This window comes from Triticum aestivum, chromosome 7A, assembly GCF_018294505.1.
Source record: "Triticum aestivum cultivar Chinese Spring chromosome 7A, IWGSC CS RefSeq v2.1, whole genome shotgun sequence".
NCBI classification, from domain to species: Eukaryota; Viridiplantae; Streptophyta; class Magnoliopsida; order Poales; family Poaceae; genus Triticum; species Triticum aestivum.
In genome coordinates this window covers 112,627,998-112,642,918 of record NC_057812.1, presented here as the reverse complement: position 1 = coordinate 112,642,918, position 14,921 = coordinate 112,627,998, and positions in this window count along the sequence as shown.

Sequence of the window (14,921 nt, the reverse complement as noted above, 5' to 3'; positions counted from 1 at the left end):
GATAGTAGCTTCTTTCTGTGAATCTTTTGCTACTTATGTTGATCTCCCAAAGGAGAAGTGGTTTAAATATCATCCTCCCATAGAAGTAAAAGTAGTTGCACCTATTAATGTTGAAGAAAATACTGTCACTTATAATGATCCTATTGTTCATACTTCTTATATTGAGAAACCACCTTTCCCTGTTAGAATAAAGGATCATGCTAAAGCTTCAACTATTGTTCGTAAAAGCAATATTAGAACTTATACACCTCCTGAACAAGTTAAAGTAGAACCTAATATTGCTATTATTAAAGATCTCTTGTCTGATAATATTGATGGGCATGTTATTCAGTTCAAAGGTGAAACTGCTAGAATTGCTAAACCTTGTGATAAGGATAAACATAGACCTGAGGTAGGCGTGCCTGTTATTTCTGTTAAAATAGGAGATCATTGTTATCATGGCTTATGTGATATGGGTGCAAGTTCTAGTGTTATACCGCATACTTTATACAAAGAAATTAAGAATGAAATTGCACCTGTTGAGTTAGAAGATATTGATGTTACTATTAAACTTGCTAATAGAGATACTATTGCACTAATTGGAATTGTTAGAGATGTTGAAGTCTTGTGTGGGAAAACTAAATATCCCGTTGATTCTCTTGTTCTTACTTCTCCGCAAGATAGCTTTTGTCCAATTATATTTGGTAGACCCTTCTTAAATATTGTCAATGCTACCATAGACTGCACTAAGAATATTGTTACTATTGGCTTGGACGATATGGTTCATGAGTTTAATTTCTCTAAATTTAGTAAACAACATCGTGAGGAAGAATTACCTAGTAAGGATGAAATTATTGGTCTTGCTTCTATTGCCGTACCTCCTAGTGATCCTTTAGAACACTATTTGCTAGACCATGAAAATGATATGTTCATGAATGAAAGAAGGGAAATAGATGAAGTATTCTTTAAACAGGAACCTATTCTGCATCACAATTTGCCTGTTGAAATTTTAGGAGATCCCCCTCCACCCAAGGGTGATCCCGTGTTTGAGCTTAAACCTTTGCCTGATAATCTTAAATATACTTATCTTGATGAAAAGAAGATATATCCTGTTATTATTAGTGCTAACCTTTTAGAGCATGAAGAAGAAAGATTATTGAAAACTCTGAAGAAGCATCGTGCTGCTATTGGATATACTCTTGATGATCTTAAGGGCATTAGTCCCACTCTATGTCAACATAAAATAAATTTGGAAGCAGATGCCAAACCAGTTCGTGATCCTCAATGACGTCTGAATCCTAAAATGAAAAAAGTGGTAAGAAAAGAAATACTAAAGCTTCTGGAGGCAGGTATAATCTATCTCGTTGCTGATAGTGAGTGGGTATGTCTTGTCCATTGTGTCCCTAAGAAGGGAGGTATTACTGTTGTTCCTAGTGATAAAGATGAATTGATTCCACAAAGAATTATCACAGGTTATAGGATGGTAATTGATTTCTGCAAATTAAATAAAGCTACTAAGAAAGATCATTACCCCTTACCTTTTATTGATCAAATGCTAGAAAGATTATGCAAACATACACACTATTGCTCTCTAGATGGTTATTCTGGTTTCTCTCAAATACCTGTGTCGGCTAGAGATCAATCAAAGACTACTTTTACATGCCCTTTTGGTACTTTTGCTTATAGACGTATGCCTTTTGGTTTATGTAATGCACCTGCTACCTTTCAAAGATGCATGATGGCTATATTCTCTGACTTTTGTGGAGAGATTTGTGAGGTTTTCATGGATGACTTTTCCGTCTATGGTTCCTCTTTTTATGATTGCTTGAGCAATCTTGATCGAGTTTTGCAGAGATGTGAAGAAACTAATCTTGTCTTAAATTGGAAAAAGTGCCACTTTATGGTTAATGAAGGTATTGTCTTTGGGGCACAAAGTTTTTGAAAGAGGTATTGAAGTTGATCAAGCCAAGGTTGATGCTATTGAAAAGATGCCATGTCCCAAGGACATCAAAGGTATAAGAAGTTTCCTTGGTCACGCCGGATTTTACAGGAGGTTCATTAAGGACTTCTCAAAAATTTCTCGGCCTTTGACTAATTTATTGCAAAAAGATATACCATTTGTCTTTGATGATCATTGTGCAGAAGCATTTGAAATACTTAAGAAAGCATTAGTCTCTACACCTGTTGTTCAGCCACCTGATTGGAATTTACCCTTTGAAATTATGTGTGATGCTAGTGATTATGCTGTAGGTGCTGTTCTAGGGCAAAGAGTTGATAAGAAATCAAATGTTATTCATTATGCTAGTAAGACTCTAGACAATGCTCAAAGAAATTATGCTACTACTGAAAAAGAACTCTTAGCAGTTGTATTTGCTTGTGATAAGTTCAGATCTTATATTGTTGATTCTAAAGTAACTATTCAAACTGATCATGCTGCTATTAAATATCTTATGGAAAAGAAAGATGTTAAACCTAGACTTATTAGATGGGTTCTCTTGCTTCAAGAATTTGATTTGCATATTGTTGATAGAAAGGGAGCTGAGAACCCCATTGCAGACAACCTGTCTAGGTTAGAAAATATTCTTGATGACCCACTACCTATTAATGATAGCTTTCCTGATGAACAATTAAATGTTATAAGTACTTCTTTTAGTACTCCATGGTATGCTGATTATGCTAATTATATTGTTGCTAAATTTATACCACCTAGCTTCACATACCAGCAAAAGAAAAAGTTCTTCTATGATTTAAGACATTACTTTTGGGATGACCCACATCTTTATAAAGAAGGAGTAGATGGTGTTATTAGACGTTGTGTACCTGAGCATGAACAGGAACATATCCTAGGCAAGTGTCATTCCGAATCTTATGGAGGACACCACACTGGAGATAGAACTGCACATACGGTATTGCAATCTGGCTTTTATTGGCCTACTCTCTTCAAGGATGCCCGTAAGTTTGTCTTGTCTTGTGATGAATGTCAAAGAATTGGTAATATTAGTAGACGTCAAGAAATGCCTATGAATTATTCACTTGCTATTGAACTGTTTGATGTTTGGGGCTTTGATTATATGGGACCTTTTCCTGCCTCCAATGGATACACACATATTCTAGTTGATGTTGATTACGTTACTAAGTGGGTAGAAGCTATTCCAACTAGTAGTGCTGATCATAACACTTCTATTAAAATGCTTAAAGAAGTTATTTTCCTGAGGTTTGGAGTCCCTAGATATTTAATGACTGATGGTGGTTCATACTTTATTCATGGTGCTTTCTGTAAAATGCTTGCTAAATATGATGTTAATCATAGAATTGCATCTCCTTATCACCCCCAGTCTAGTGGTCAAGTAGAGTTGAGAAATAGAGAGCTCAAATTAATTTTGCAAAAGACTGTTAATAGGTCTAGAAAGAATTGGTCCAAAAAACTTGATGATGCATTATGGGCTTATAGAGCTGCATATAAAAATCCTATGGGTATGTCTCCGTATAAAATGGTTTATGGAAAAGCATGTCACTTACCTCTCGAACTAGAACATAAGGCATATTGGGCTATTAAAGAGCTTAACTATGATTTTAAACTTGCCGGTGAAAAGAGGTTATTTGATATTAGCTCACTTGATGAATGGAGAACCCAAGCTTATGAAAATGCCAAGTTGTTTAAAGAAAAAGTTAAAAGATGGCATGACAAAAGGATACAAAAGCGTGAGTTTAATGTAGGTGATTATGTATTGCTATACAACTCTCGTTTAAGATTTTTTGCAGGAAAACTTCTCTCTAAATGGGAAGGCCCCTATGTTATCGAAGAGGTCTATCGTTCCGGTGCCATAAAAATCAACAACTTCGAGGGCACAAATCCAAAGGTGGTAAACGGTCAAAGAATTAAACATTATATCTCAGGTAATCCCATAAATGTTGAAACCAATATTATTGAAACCGTAACCCCGGAGGAATACATAAGGGACACTTTCCGGAACATTTCAGACTCCGAAAAGGAATAGGTATGTGGTACGGTAAGTAAACCGACTCCAAAACAATTTTTAAGGCAATATTTCTCCGTTTTGGAATATTTAGAAAAATAGAGAAATAAGTAGCAGTCCGGGAAGGACACGAGGGCCCCACGAGGGTGGTGGGCGCGCCCCCTACCTCGTGAGCACCTCGTGTGCCTTCCAGACTCCGTTTTCTTGCACGATACGTATTTTGGTTGGTAAAAATTCATTATATAACCTCCCGAAGGTTTTGACTCCCGTATCACACAAACCTCCTCTGTTCTTGTTTCGAGTTGTTTTCTGTCAGGGTTTTCCAGGCTAGGCATCATGTCGTCTCCCTCCTCCAATAATGGTGACAACGATGCTTGGCTAATGAAGATAGATCTGAAGAGGGAAGAACCCACGAAGGTCAACAAGGATGAAAGGATCAAGAAAGCCACGGAGGATCAAGCTCCAACAGCAGAAGACACCCTTCAAATTGATCATAACCTTCTTACCCCAACTGAGATCGAAGCTTTCAAGGTGATTGAGTTAGCTCGTGTTCAAAACAAGTATCTCACACAAGAAAATATTTTGTTGAAGGAGCATATCGTCGCACTCAAGGGCATTATTCACAAGCTGGAGGACCTCTTACGCTCGATGTGCGATTATCCGTCACCTCCACCTTCTTCACCAACCAAGGAGATATAATCACATGGGTATGGGCACTCCCCTTGGCAACTGCCAAGCTTGGGGGAGGTGCCCCGGTATCGTATCACCATCACTTTTACCTTTACCATTTTTCTTAGTTCGATCCTTTTGATAATATCTTGATCTAGTAGAATAAAGTTTATGGCATGATCTAGTTTTGAGTTTTGCTTTATGATCTCTCTATGTAATCGAGTCCGTGAGCTATATATAATAAAGATTAGTGTTGAGTCAAGGGCTTGATTATTTTGTCATGATCTTGGGTAAATAAAAGAAAGAAAAAAACAAAGAAAACAAAGAGTTCATATTGATCTTATTGAGAGTAATGACTTCACATAGAAAGAGTATGATGATTAAAAGTTGTTGGGAGTTGGAAGGCATAGCTTTGGTCATTGTTGCAATTAATAGGAAGTAATAAGGAAAGAGAGGTTTTCACATATAGATATATTATCATTGACATCTTTTATGATTGGGAGCACTCATTAAAATATGACATGCTAAAGAGTTGATGTTGGACAAGGAAGACAATGTAATGAGTTATGTATTTCTTATATCTGAGATAAAGTATGTTGTCATGGATCCTCTAACTTGTTGAGATTGCCTTTCCCCCTCATGCTAGCCAAATTCTCAGCACCAAGTAGAAATACTACTTGTGCTTCCAAATATCCTTAAACCAGTTTTGCCATGAGAGTCCACCATATCTACCTATGGATTGAGTAAGATCCTTCAAGTAAGTTGTCATCAGTGCAAAGCAATAAAAATTGCTCTAAATATGTATGATTGATTGGTGTGGGAGAAATAAGCTTTATACGATCTTGTGATGTGGAAGTAATAAAAGCGGCGGACTGCATAATAAAGGTTCATATCACAAGGGGCAATATAAAGTGACATTCTTTCGCATTGAGATTTTATATATCCAACCATAAAAGCGCATGGCAACCTCTGCTTCCCTCTGTGAAGGGCCTATCCTTTATTATTATCTTCTACCTTATGCAAGAGTCATGGTGATCTTCACCTTTTCTTTTTTATTTTATCCTTTGGCAAGCTCAGCATGTTGGAAAGACCATGATATATATATATATATATATATATATATATATATATGTATGTATGTATATATCTAATTGGATGTAGGGGAGCATGAACCATTATTGTTGACATTACCCTTGAGGTAAAAGGTTGTGGGGCAAAACTATAAGCCCCTATCTTTCTCTGTGTCCGATTAAAACTCCGTAACCACAAGTATTGCATGAGTGTTAGCAATTATGGAGGACTAAATGATAGTTGAGTATGTGGACTTGCTTTTAAGCTCTGACATAGACTCTTTCCGATGTTATGATAAATTGCAATTTGCTTCAATGACTGAGATTATAGTTTGTTGGAGCCCAATAAGGTTTATGATTTATACTTTTGCATTGTGAATAGATCATCACTTGAACATAAGTAATCATATGACAAAATCTATATGACAAAATCTATATATGTTGTTGTTATGAGAATAATCATGATGCCTTCATGTCCGTATTTTATTTTTATCGACGCCTCTACCTCTAAACATGAGGACATATTTATTGTTATCGGCTTTTTGCTTGAGGACAAGCGAGGTCAAAGCTTGGGGGAGTTGATACGTCCATTTTGCATCATGCTTTTATATCGATATTTATCGCATTATGGACTGTTATTTCACTTTATGTCACAATACTTATGGCTATTCTCTCTTATTTTACAAGGTTTACATAAGGAGGGAGAATGCCGGCAGCTGGAATTCTGGTCTGGAAAAGGAGCAAATATTATAGACCTATTCTGCGCAACTCCAAAAGTCCTGAAACTCCACGGAACGTCTTAAAAGAAATAAATAAAAATCCACGCCAAAGATGAAGGCCAGGGGGCCCAGACCCTGCTCACGAGGGTGGGGGCGCCCCCCCCCCCTAGGGCGCGCCCCCTACCTTGTGGGCCCCCTGGTGGCTCTCCGACGCCCATCTTCTCCTATATGAGGTCTTTCGATGAGAAAAAAATAAGAAGGAACTTTTCAGGACGAGACTCCGCCACCACGAGGCGGAACCTTGGCGGATCCAATCTAGACCTCCGGCAGAGCTGTTTTGCCGGGGAAACTTCCCTCCCGGAGGGGGAAATCATCACCATCGTCATCACCAACGCTCCTCTCATCGGGAGAGGGAAATCTCCATCAACATCTTCACCAGCACCATCTCATCTCCAAACCCTAGTTCATCTCTTGTATCCAATTCTTGTCTCAAAGTCCGGGATTGGTGCTAGTAGGTTGCTAGTAGTGTTGATTACTCCTTGTAATTGATGCTAGTTGGTTTAATTGGTGGAACATCATATGTTTAGATCATATATGCATATTATTACCCCTCTGATTATGAACATGAATATGCTTTGTGAGTAATTAAGTTCGTTCCTGAGGACAAGGGAGAAGTCTTGCTATGAGTAGTCATGTGAATTTGGTATTTGTTTGATATTTTGATAAGATGTATGTTGTCTAGCCTCTAGTGGTGTTATGTGAATGTCGACTACATAACACTTCACCATTATTTGGGCCTAGAGGAAGGCATTGGGAAGTAATAAGTAGATGATGGGTTGCTAGAGTGACAGAAGCTTAAACCCTAGTTTATGCGTTGCTTCGTAAGGGGCTGATTTGGATCCATATGTTTCATGCTATGGTTAGGTTTACCTTATTACTTTTGTTGTAGTTGCGGATGCTTGCAATAGAGGTTAATCATAAGTGGGGTGCTTGTTCAAGTAAGAACAGCGCCCAAGCACTGGTCCACCCACATATCAAATTATCAAAGTATCAAACGCGAATCATATGAACGTGATGAAAACTAGCTTGACGATATTCCAATGTGTCCTCGGGAGCGCTTTTCCTATTATAAGAGTTTGTTCCGGCTTGTCCTTTGCTACAAAAGGATTGGGCCACCTTGCTGCACTTTATTTACTTTTGTTACTCGTTGCTCGTTACAATTCATCCTATCGCAAAACTATCTGTTACCACTTGTTTCAGTACATGCAAAGAATACCTTGCTGAAAACCGCTTATCATTTCCTTCTGCTCCTCGTTGGGTTCGACACTCTTACTTCTCGAAAGGACTACGATAGATCCCCTACACTTGTGGGTCATCAAGTATCCTACTTGAACATGGTGTTTTGGTGCTATGGATTATTATCTAATCATTTGTGTCACCACTATTGTTTTTTAGTATATTTTTGTTGTCCTATGGATTAATTGGTGAATTGTTATGATTAGTTTAAATTGCATGTGGTTATGTTACTGTCCTTTGGATCCCATCATATGAGCGCACATGTGGATCACATCATAGGGGTAGTTGTATGTTGATAGAACTATGCATTGGTGGGCGAGAGCGACCAAAACTTCTTCCTGCCATAGAATTTAATACATACGGGATTGAAGGGGGGCCAATATATCTTAATGTTATGGTTAGGTTTTACCTTAATGCACTTGTTAGTAGTTGCGGATGCTTGCTAATAGTTCCAATCATAAGTGTATAAAATTCCAAGTAAGGGATGGTATTCTAGCAGATGCCTCTCCAACATAAAAACTTGCCATCGGTCTAGTAACTTAGCCAATTTCCTAGGGACAATTCCGCACACCCTGCCACCACTATTCAACACTTGCTATTTGTATTATAATATATTATATTGTAATATATTGATTTAGTCAGTACCTACTTTTATGTTTATGTTATTCATTATCTTGCAACGCTATCCCTTTATACCCACTTCGTAGTTTTTATTTTTCATTTTTAGATAAAAGAAGATGTTTGGTGTATGTAGGGTTGTATCAGTGGTAGGCAAGACCTGAGAGAATATTGATCTTACCTTTATCTCCTTGTGGGTTCGACACTCCATACATATGATACGTCTCCAACGTATCTATAATTTTTGATTGCTCCATGCTATATTATCTACTGTTTTCGACTATATTGGGCTTTATTTTTCACTTTTATATTATTTTTTGGACTAACCTATTAACCGGAGGCCCAGCCCAGAATTGCTGTTTTTTTTTGCCTATTCCAGTGTTTCGGATAAACAGAATATCAAACGGAGTCCAAACGGAATAAAATCTTTGGAAACATGATTTTCTCACCGAACGTGATCCAGGAGACTTGGACCCTACTGCAAGGGATCAAAGAGGTGGTCACGAGGGTGGGGGGTGCCCCCCCCAGGGCGTTCCCCCTGCCTCGTGGGCCCCTCGGTGCTCCACCGACGTACTCCTTCCTCCTATATATACACACGTACCCCCAAACGATCAGAACAGGAGCCAAAACCCTAATTCCACTGCCGCAACTTTTTGTATCCACGAGACCCCATCTTAGGGCCTGTTCCGGAGCTCCGCTGGAAGAGGGATGTCATCATGGAGGGCTTCTACATCATCCTAGCCCCTCCGATGAAGTGTGAGTAGTTTACCTCAGACCTTCGGGTCCATTGTTAGTAGCTAGATGGCTTCTTCTCTCTCTTTGAATCTCAATACAAAGTTCTCCCCCTATCTTGTGGAGATCTATTCGATGTAATCTTCTTTTTGCGGTGTGTTTGTTGAGACCGATGAATTGTGGGTTTATGATCAAGTCTATCTATGAATAATATTTGAATCTTCTCTGAATTCTTTTATGCATGATTGGTTATCTTTGCAAGTCTCTTCGAATTATCCATTTGCTTTGGCCAACTAGATTGGTAGTTCTTGCCATGGGAGAAGTGCTTAGCTTTGGGTTCGATCTTGTGGTGTCCTTACTGAAGGAAATATGCCCTAGAGGCAATAATAAAGTTATTATTTATTTCCTTATATCATGATAAATGTTTATTATTCATGCTAGAATTGTATTAACTGGAAACATAATACATGTGTGAATACATAGACAAACAGAGTGTCACTAGTATGCCTCTACTTGACTAGCTCGTTAATCAAAGATGGTTATGTTTCCTAACCATGAACAAGGAGTTGTTATTTGATTAACGAGATCACATCATTAGGTGAATGATCTGATTGACATGACCCATTCCATTAGCTTAGCACCCGATCGTTTAGTATGTTGCTATTGCTTTCTTCATGACTTATACATGTTCCTATGACTATGAGATTATGCAACTCCCGTTTTCCAGAGGAACACTTTGTGTGCTACCAAACGTCACAGCGTAACTGGGTGATTATAAAGGAGCTCTACAGGTGTCTCCAAAGGTACATGTTGGGTTGGCGTATTTTGAGATTAGGATTTGTCACTCCGATTGTCGGAGAGGTATCTCTGGGCCCTCTCGGTAATGCACATCACTTAAGCCTTGCAAGCATTGCAACTAATGAGTTAGTTGCGGGATGATGTATTACAAAACGAGTAAAGAGACTTGCCGGTAACGAGATTGAAACTAGGTATTGAGATACCGACGATCGAATCCCGGGCAAGTAACATACCGATGACAAAGGGAACGACGTATGTTGTTATGCGGTCTGACCAATAAAGATCTTCGTAGAATATGTAGGAGCCAATATGAGCATCCAGGTTCCGCTATTGGTTATTGACCGGAGACGTGTCTCGGTCATGTCTACATTGTTCTCGAACCCGTAGGGTCCGCACGCTTAAGGTTTCGATGATAGTTATATTATGAGTTTATGAGTTTTGATGTACCGAAGTTAGTTCGGAGTCCCGGATCTGATCGCGGACATGACGAGGAGTCTCGAAATGGTCGAGACATAAAGATTGATATATTGGACGGCTATATTCGGACACCGGAAGTGTTCCGGGTGATTTCGGAGAAAATCGGAGAGCCGGAGGGTTACCGGAACCCCCCCGGGAGAAGTAATGGGCCATATGGGCCTTAGTGGAGAGAGAGGGGCTGCTAGAGGTGGGCTGCGCGCCTCCTCCCCCCTGGTCCAAATTGGACTAGGAGAGGGGGGCGGCGCCCCCCCTTTTCCCTCTCCCTCCCCACTTCTTTCCCCCTCCTAATAGGAGTCCTACTCCTACTAGGAGGAGGACTCCTCCTTGGCGCGCCATAGAGGGCCGGCCGGCCTCCTCCCCTAGAGCCTTTATATACGGGGGTAGAGGGCACCCCTAGACACACAAGTTGATCCACATGATCATATTCTTAGCCGTGTGCAGTGCCCCCTTCCACCATAGTCCTCGATAATATTGTAGCGGTGCTTAGGCGAAGCCCTGCGATGGTAGTACATCAAGATCGTCACCACGCCGTCATGCTGACGGAACTCTTCCCCGACACTTTGCTGGATCGGAGTCCGGGGATCGTCATCGAGCTGAACATGTGCTAGAACTCGGATGTGCCGTAGTTTCGGTGCTTGATCGGTCGGGCCGTGGAGACGTACGACTACATCAACCAAACGCTTCCGTTGTCGATCTACAAGGGTACGTATATCACACTCTCCCCTCTCGTTGCTATGCATCACCATGATCTTGCGTGTGCGTAGGAAATTTTTTGAAATTACTACGTTCCCCAATAGTGGCATCCGAGCCTAGGTTTTATATGTTGATGTTATATGCACGAGTAGAACACAAGTGAGTTGTGGGCGATATAAGTCATACTGCTTACCAGCATGTCATACTTTGGTTCGGCGGTATTGTTGGTGAAGCGGCCCGGACCGACATTACGCGTACGCTTACGCGAGACCGGTTATCCCGACGTGCTTTGCACATAGGTGGCTTGCGGGTGACAATTTCTCCAACTTTAGTTGAACCAAGTGTGGCTACGCCCGGTCCTTGCGAAGGTTAAAACAGCACCAACTTGACAAACTATCGTTGTGGTTTTGATGCGTAGGTAAGATTGGTTCTTGCTTAAGCCCGTAGCAGCCACGTAAAACTTACAACAACAAAGTAGAGGACGTCTAACTTGTTTTTGCAGGGCATGTTGTGATGTGATATGGTCAAGACATGATGCTAAATTTTATTGTATGAGATGATCATGTTTTGTAACCGAGTTATCGGCAACTGGCAGGAGCCATATGGTTGTCGCTTTATTGTATGCAATGCAATCACGCTGTAATGCTTTACTTTATCACTAAGCGGTAGCGATAGTCGTGGAAGCACAAGGTTGGCGAGACGACAACGATGCTACGATGGAGATCAAGGTGTCGCGCCGGTGACGATGGTGATCACGATGGTGCTTCGGAGATGGAGATCACAAGCACAAGATGATGATGGCCATACCATATCACTTATATTGATTGCATGTGATGTTTATCTTTTATGCATCTTATCTTGCTTTGATTGACGGTAGCATTATAAGATGATCTCTCACTAATTATCAAGAAGTGTTCTCCCAGAGTATGCACCATTGTGAAAGTTCTTCGTGCTGAGACACCACGTGATGATCGGGTGTGATAGGCTCTACATTCAAATACAACGGGTGCAAAACAGTTGCACACGCGGAATACTCAGGTTATACTTGATGAGCCAAGCATATACAGATATGGCCTCGGAACACGGAGACTGAAAGGTCGAGCGTGAATCATATAGTAGATATGATCAACATAGTGATGTTCACCAATGAAACTACTCCATCTCACGTGATGATAGGACATGGTTTAGTTGATTTGGATCACGTAATCACTTAGAGGATTAGAGGGATGTCTATCTAAGTGGGAGTTCTTTAAGTTAAATTAATTGAACCTAAACTTATCATGAAATTTAGTACCTGATAGTATCTTGCTTGTTTTTTGCTTAATAGTAGATAGATGGCTCGTGCTGTTGTTCCGTTGAATTTTAATGCGTTCCTTGAGAAAGCAAAGTTGAAAGATGATGGTAGCAATTACACGGACTGGGTCCGTAACTTGAGGATTATCCTCATTGCTGCACAGAAGAATTACGTCCTGGAAGCACCGCTGGGTGCCAGGCCTGCTGCTGGAGCAACACTAGATGTTATGAACGTCTGGCAGAGCAAAGCTGATGACTACTCGATAGTTTAGTGTGCCATGATTTACGGCTTAGAATCGGGACTTCAATGACGTTTTGAACGTCATGGAGCATATGAGATGTTCCAGGAGTTGAAGTTAATATTTCAAGCAAATGCCCGGATTGAGAGATATGAAGTCTCCAATAAGTTCTATAGCTGCAAGATGGAGGAGAACAGTTCTGTCAGTGAGCATATACTCAAAATGTCTGGGTATAATAATCACTTGATTCAATTGGGAGTTAATCTTCCAGATGATTGCGTCATCGACAGAATTCTCCAATCACTGCCACCAAGCTACAAGAGCTTCGTGATGAACTATAATATGCAAGGGATGAATAAGACTATTCCCGAGCTCTTCGCAATGCTGAAAGCTGCGGAGGTAGAAATCAAGAAGGAGCATCAAGTGTTGATGGTCAACAAGACCACTAGTTTCAAGAAAAAGGGCAAAGGGAAGAAGAAGGCGAACTTCAAAAAGAACGGCAAGCAAGTTGCTACTCAAGAGAAGAAACCCAAACCTGGACCTAAGCCTGAAACTGAGTGCTTCTACTACAAGCAGACTGGTCACTGGAAGCGGAACTGCCCCAAGTATTTGGCGGATAAGAAGGATGGCAAGGTGAACAAAGGTATATGTGATATACATGTTATTGATGTGTACCTTACTAATGCTCACAGTAGCACCTGGGTATTTGATACTGGTTCTATTGCTAATATTTGCAACTCGAAACAGGGACTACGGATTAAGCGAAGATTGGCTAAGGACGAGGTGATGATGCGTGTGGGAAACGGTTCCAAAGTCGATGTGATCGCAGTCGGCACGCTACCTCTACGTCTACCTTCGGGATTAATATTAGACCTAAATAATTGTTATTTGGTGCCAGTGTTAAGCATGAACATTATATCTGGATCTTGTTTGATGCGAGACGGTTATTCATTTAAATCAGAGAATAATGGTTGTTCTATTTATATGAGTAATATCTTTTATGGTCATGCACCCTTGAAGAGTGGTCTATTCTTATTGAATCTCGATAGTAGTAACACACATATTCATAATGTTGAAACCAAAAGATGCAGAGTTGATAATGATAGTGCAACCTATTTGTGGCACTGCCGTTTAGGTCATATCGGTGTAAAGCGCATGAAGAAACTCCATACTGATGGACTTTTGGAACCACTTGATTATGAATCACTTGGTACTTGCGAACCGTGCCTCATGGGCAAGATGACTAAAACACCGTTCTCCGGTACTATGGAGAGAGCAACAGGTTTGTTGGAAATCATACATACAGATGTATGTGGTCCGATGAATATTGAGGCTCGTGGTGGATATCGTTATTTTCTCACCTTCACAGATGACTTAAGCAGATATGGGTATATCTACTTAATGAAACACAAGTCTGAAACATTTGAAAAGTTCAAAGAATTTCAGAGTGAAGTAGAAAATCATTGTAACAAGAAAATAAAATTTCTACGATCTAATCATGGAGGAGAATATTTGAGTTACGAGTTTGGTGTACATTTGAAAATTGTGGAATAGTTTCGCAACTCATGCCACCCGGAACACCACAGCATAATGGTGTGTCCGAACGTCGTAATCGTACTTTACTAGATATGGTGCAATCTATGATGTCTCTTACTGATTTACCGCTATCATTTTGGGGATACGCTCTAGAGACGGCCGCATTCACGTTAAATAGGGCACCATCAAAATCCGTTGAGACGACGCCTTATGAACTATGGTTTGGCAAGAAACCTAAGTTGTCGTTTCTGAAAGTTTGGGGCTGCGATGCTTATGTGAAAAAGCTTCAACCTGATAAGCTCGAACCCAAATCGAAGAAATGTGTCTTCATAGGATATCCAAAGGAAACTATTGGATACACCTTCTATCACAGATCTGAAGGCAAAACTTTTGTTGCTAAGTTCGGAAACTTTCTAGAGAAGGAGTTTCTCTCGAAAGAAGTGAGTGGGAGGAAAGTAGAACTTGATGAGGTAACTGTACCTGCTCCCTTATTGGAAAGTAGTGCATCACAGAAAACTGTTTCTATGACACCTACACCAGTTAGTGAGGAAGCTAATGATGATGATCATGAAACTTCAGAACAAGATACTACTGAACCTCGTAGATCAAGCAGAGTAAGATCCGCGCCAGAGTGGTACGGTAATCCTGTTCTGCAAGTCATGATACTAGATCATGATGAACCTACGAACTATGAAGAAGCGATGGTGAGCCCAGATTCCGCAAAATGGCTTGAAGCCATGAAATCTGAGATGGGATCCATGTATGAGAACAAAGTATGGACTTTGGTTGACTTGCCCGATGATCGGCAAGCAATTGAGAATAAAT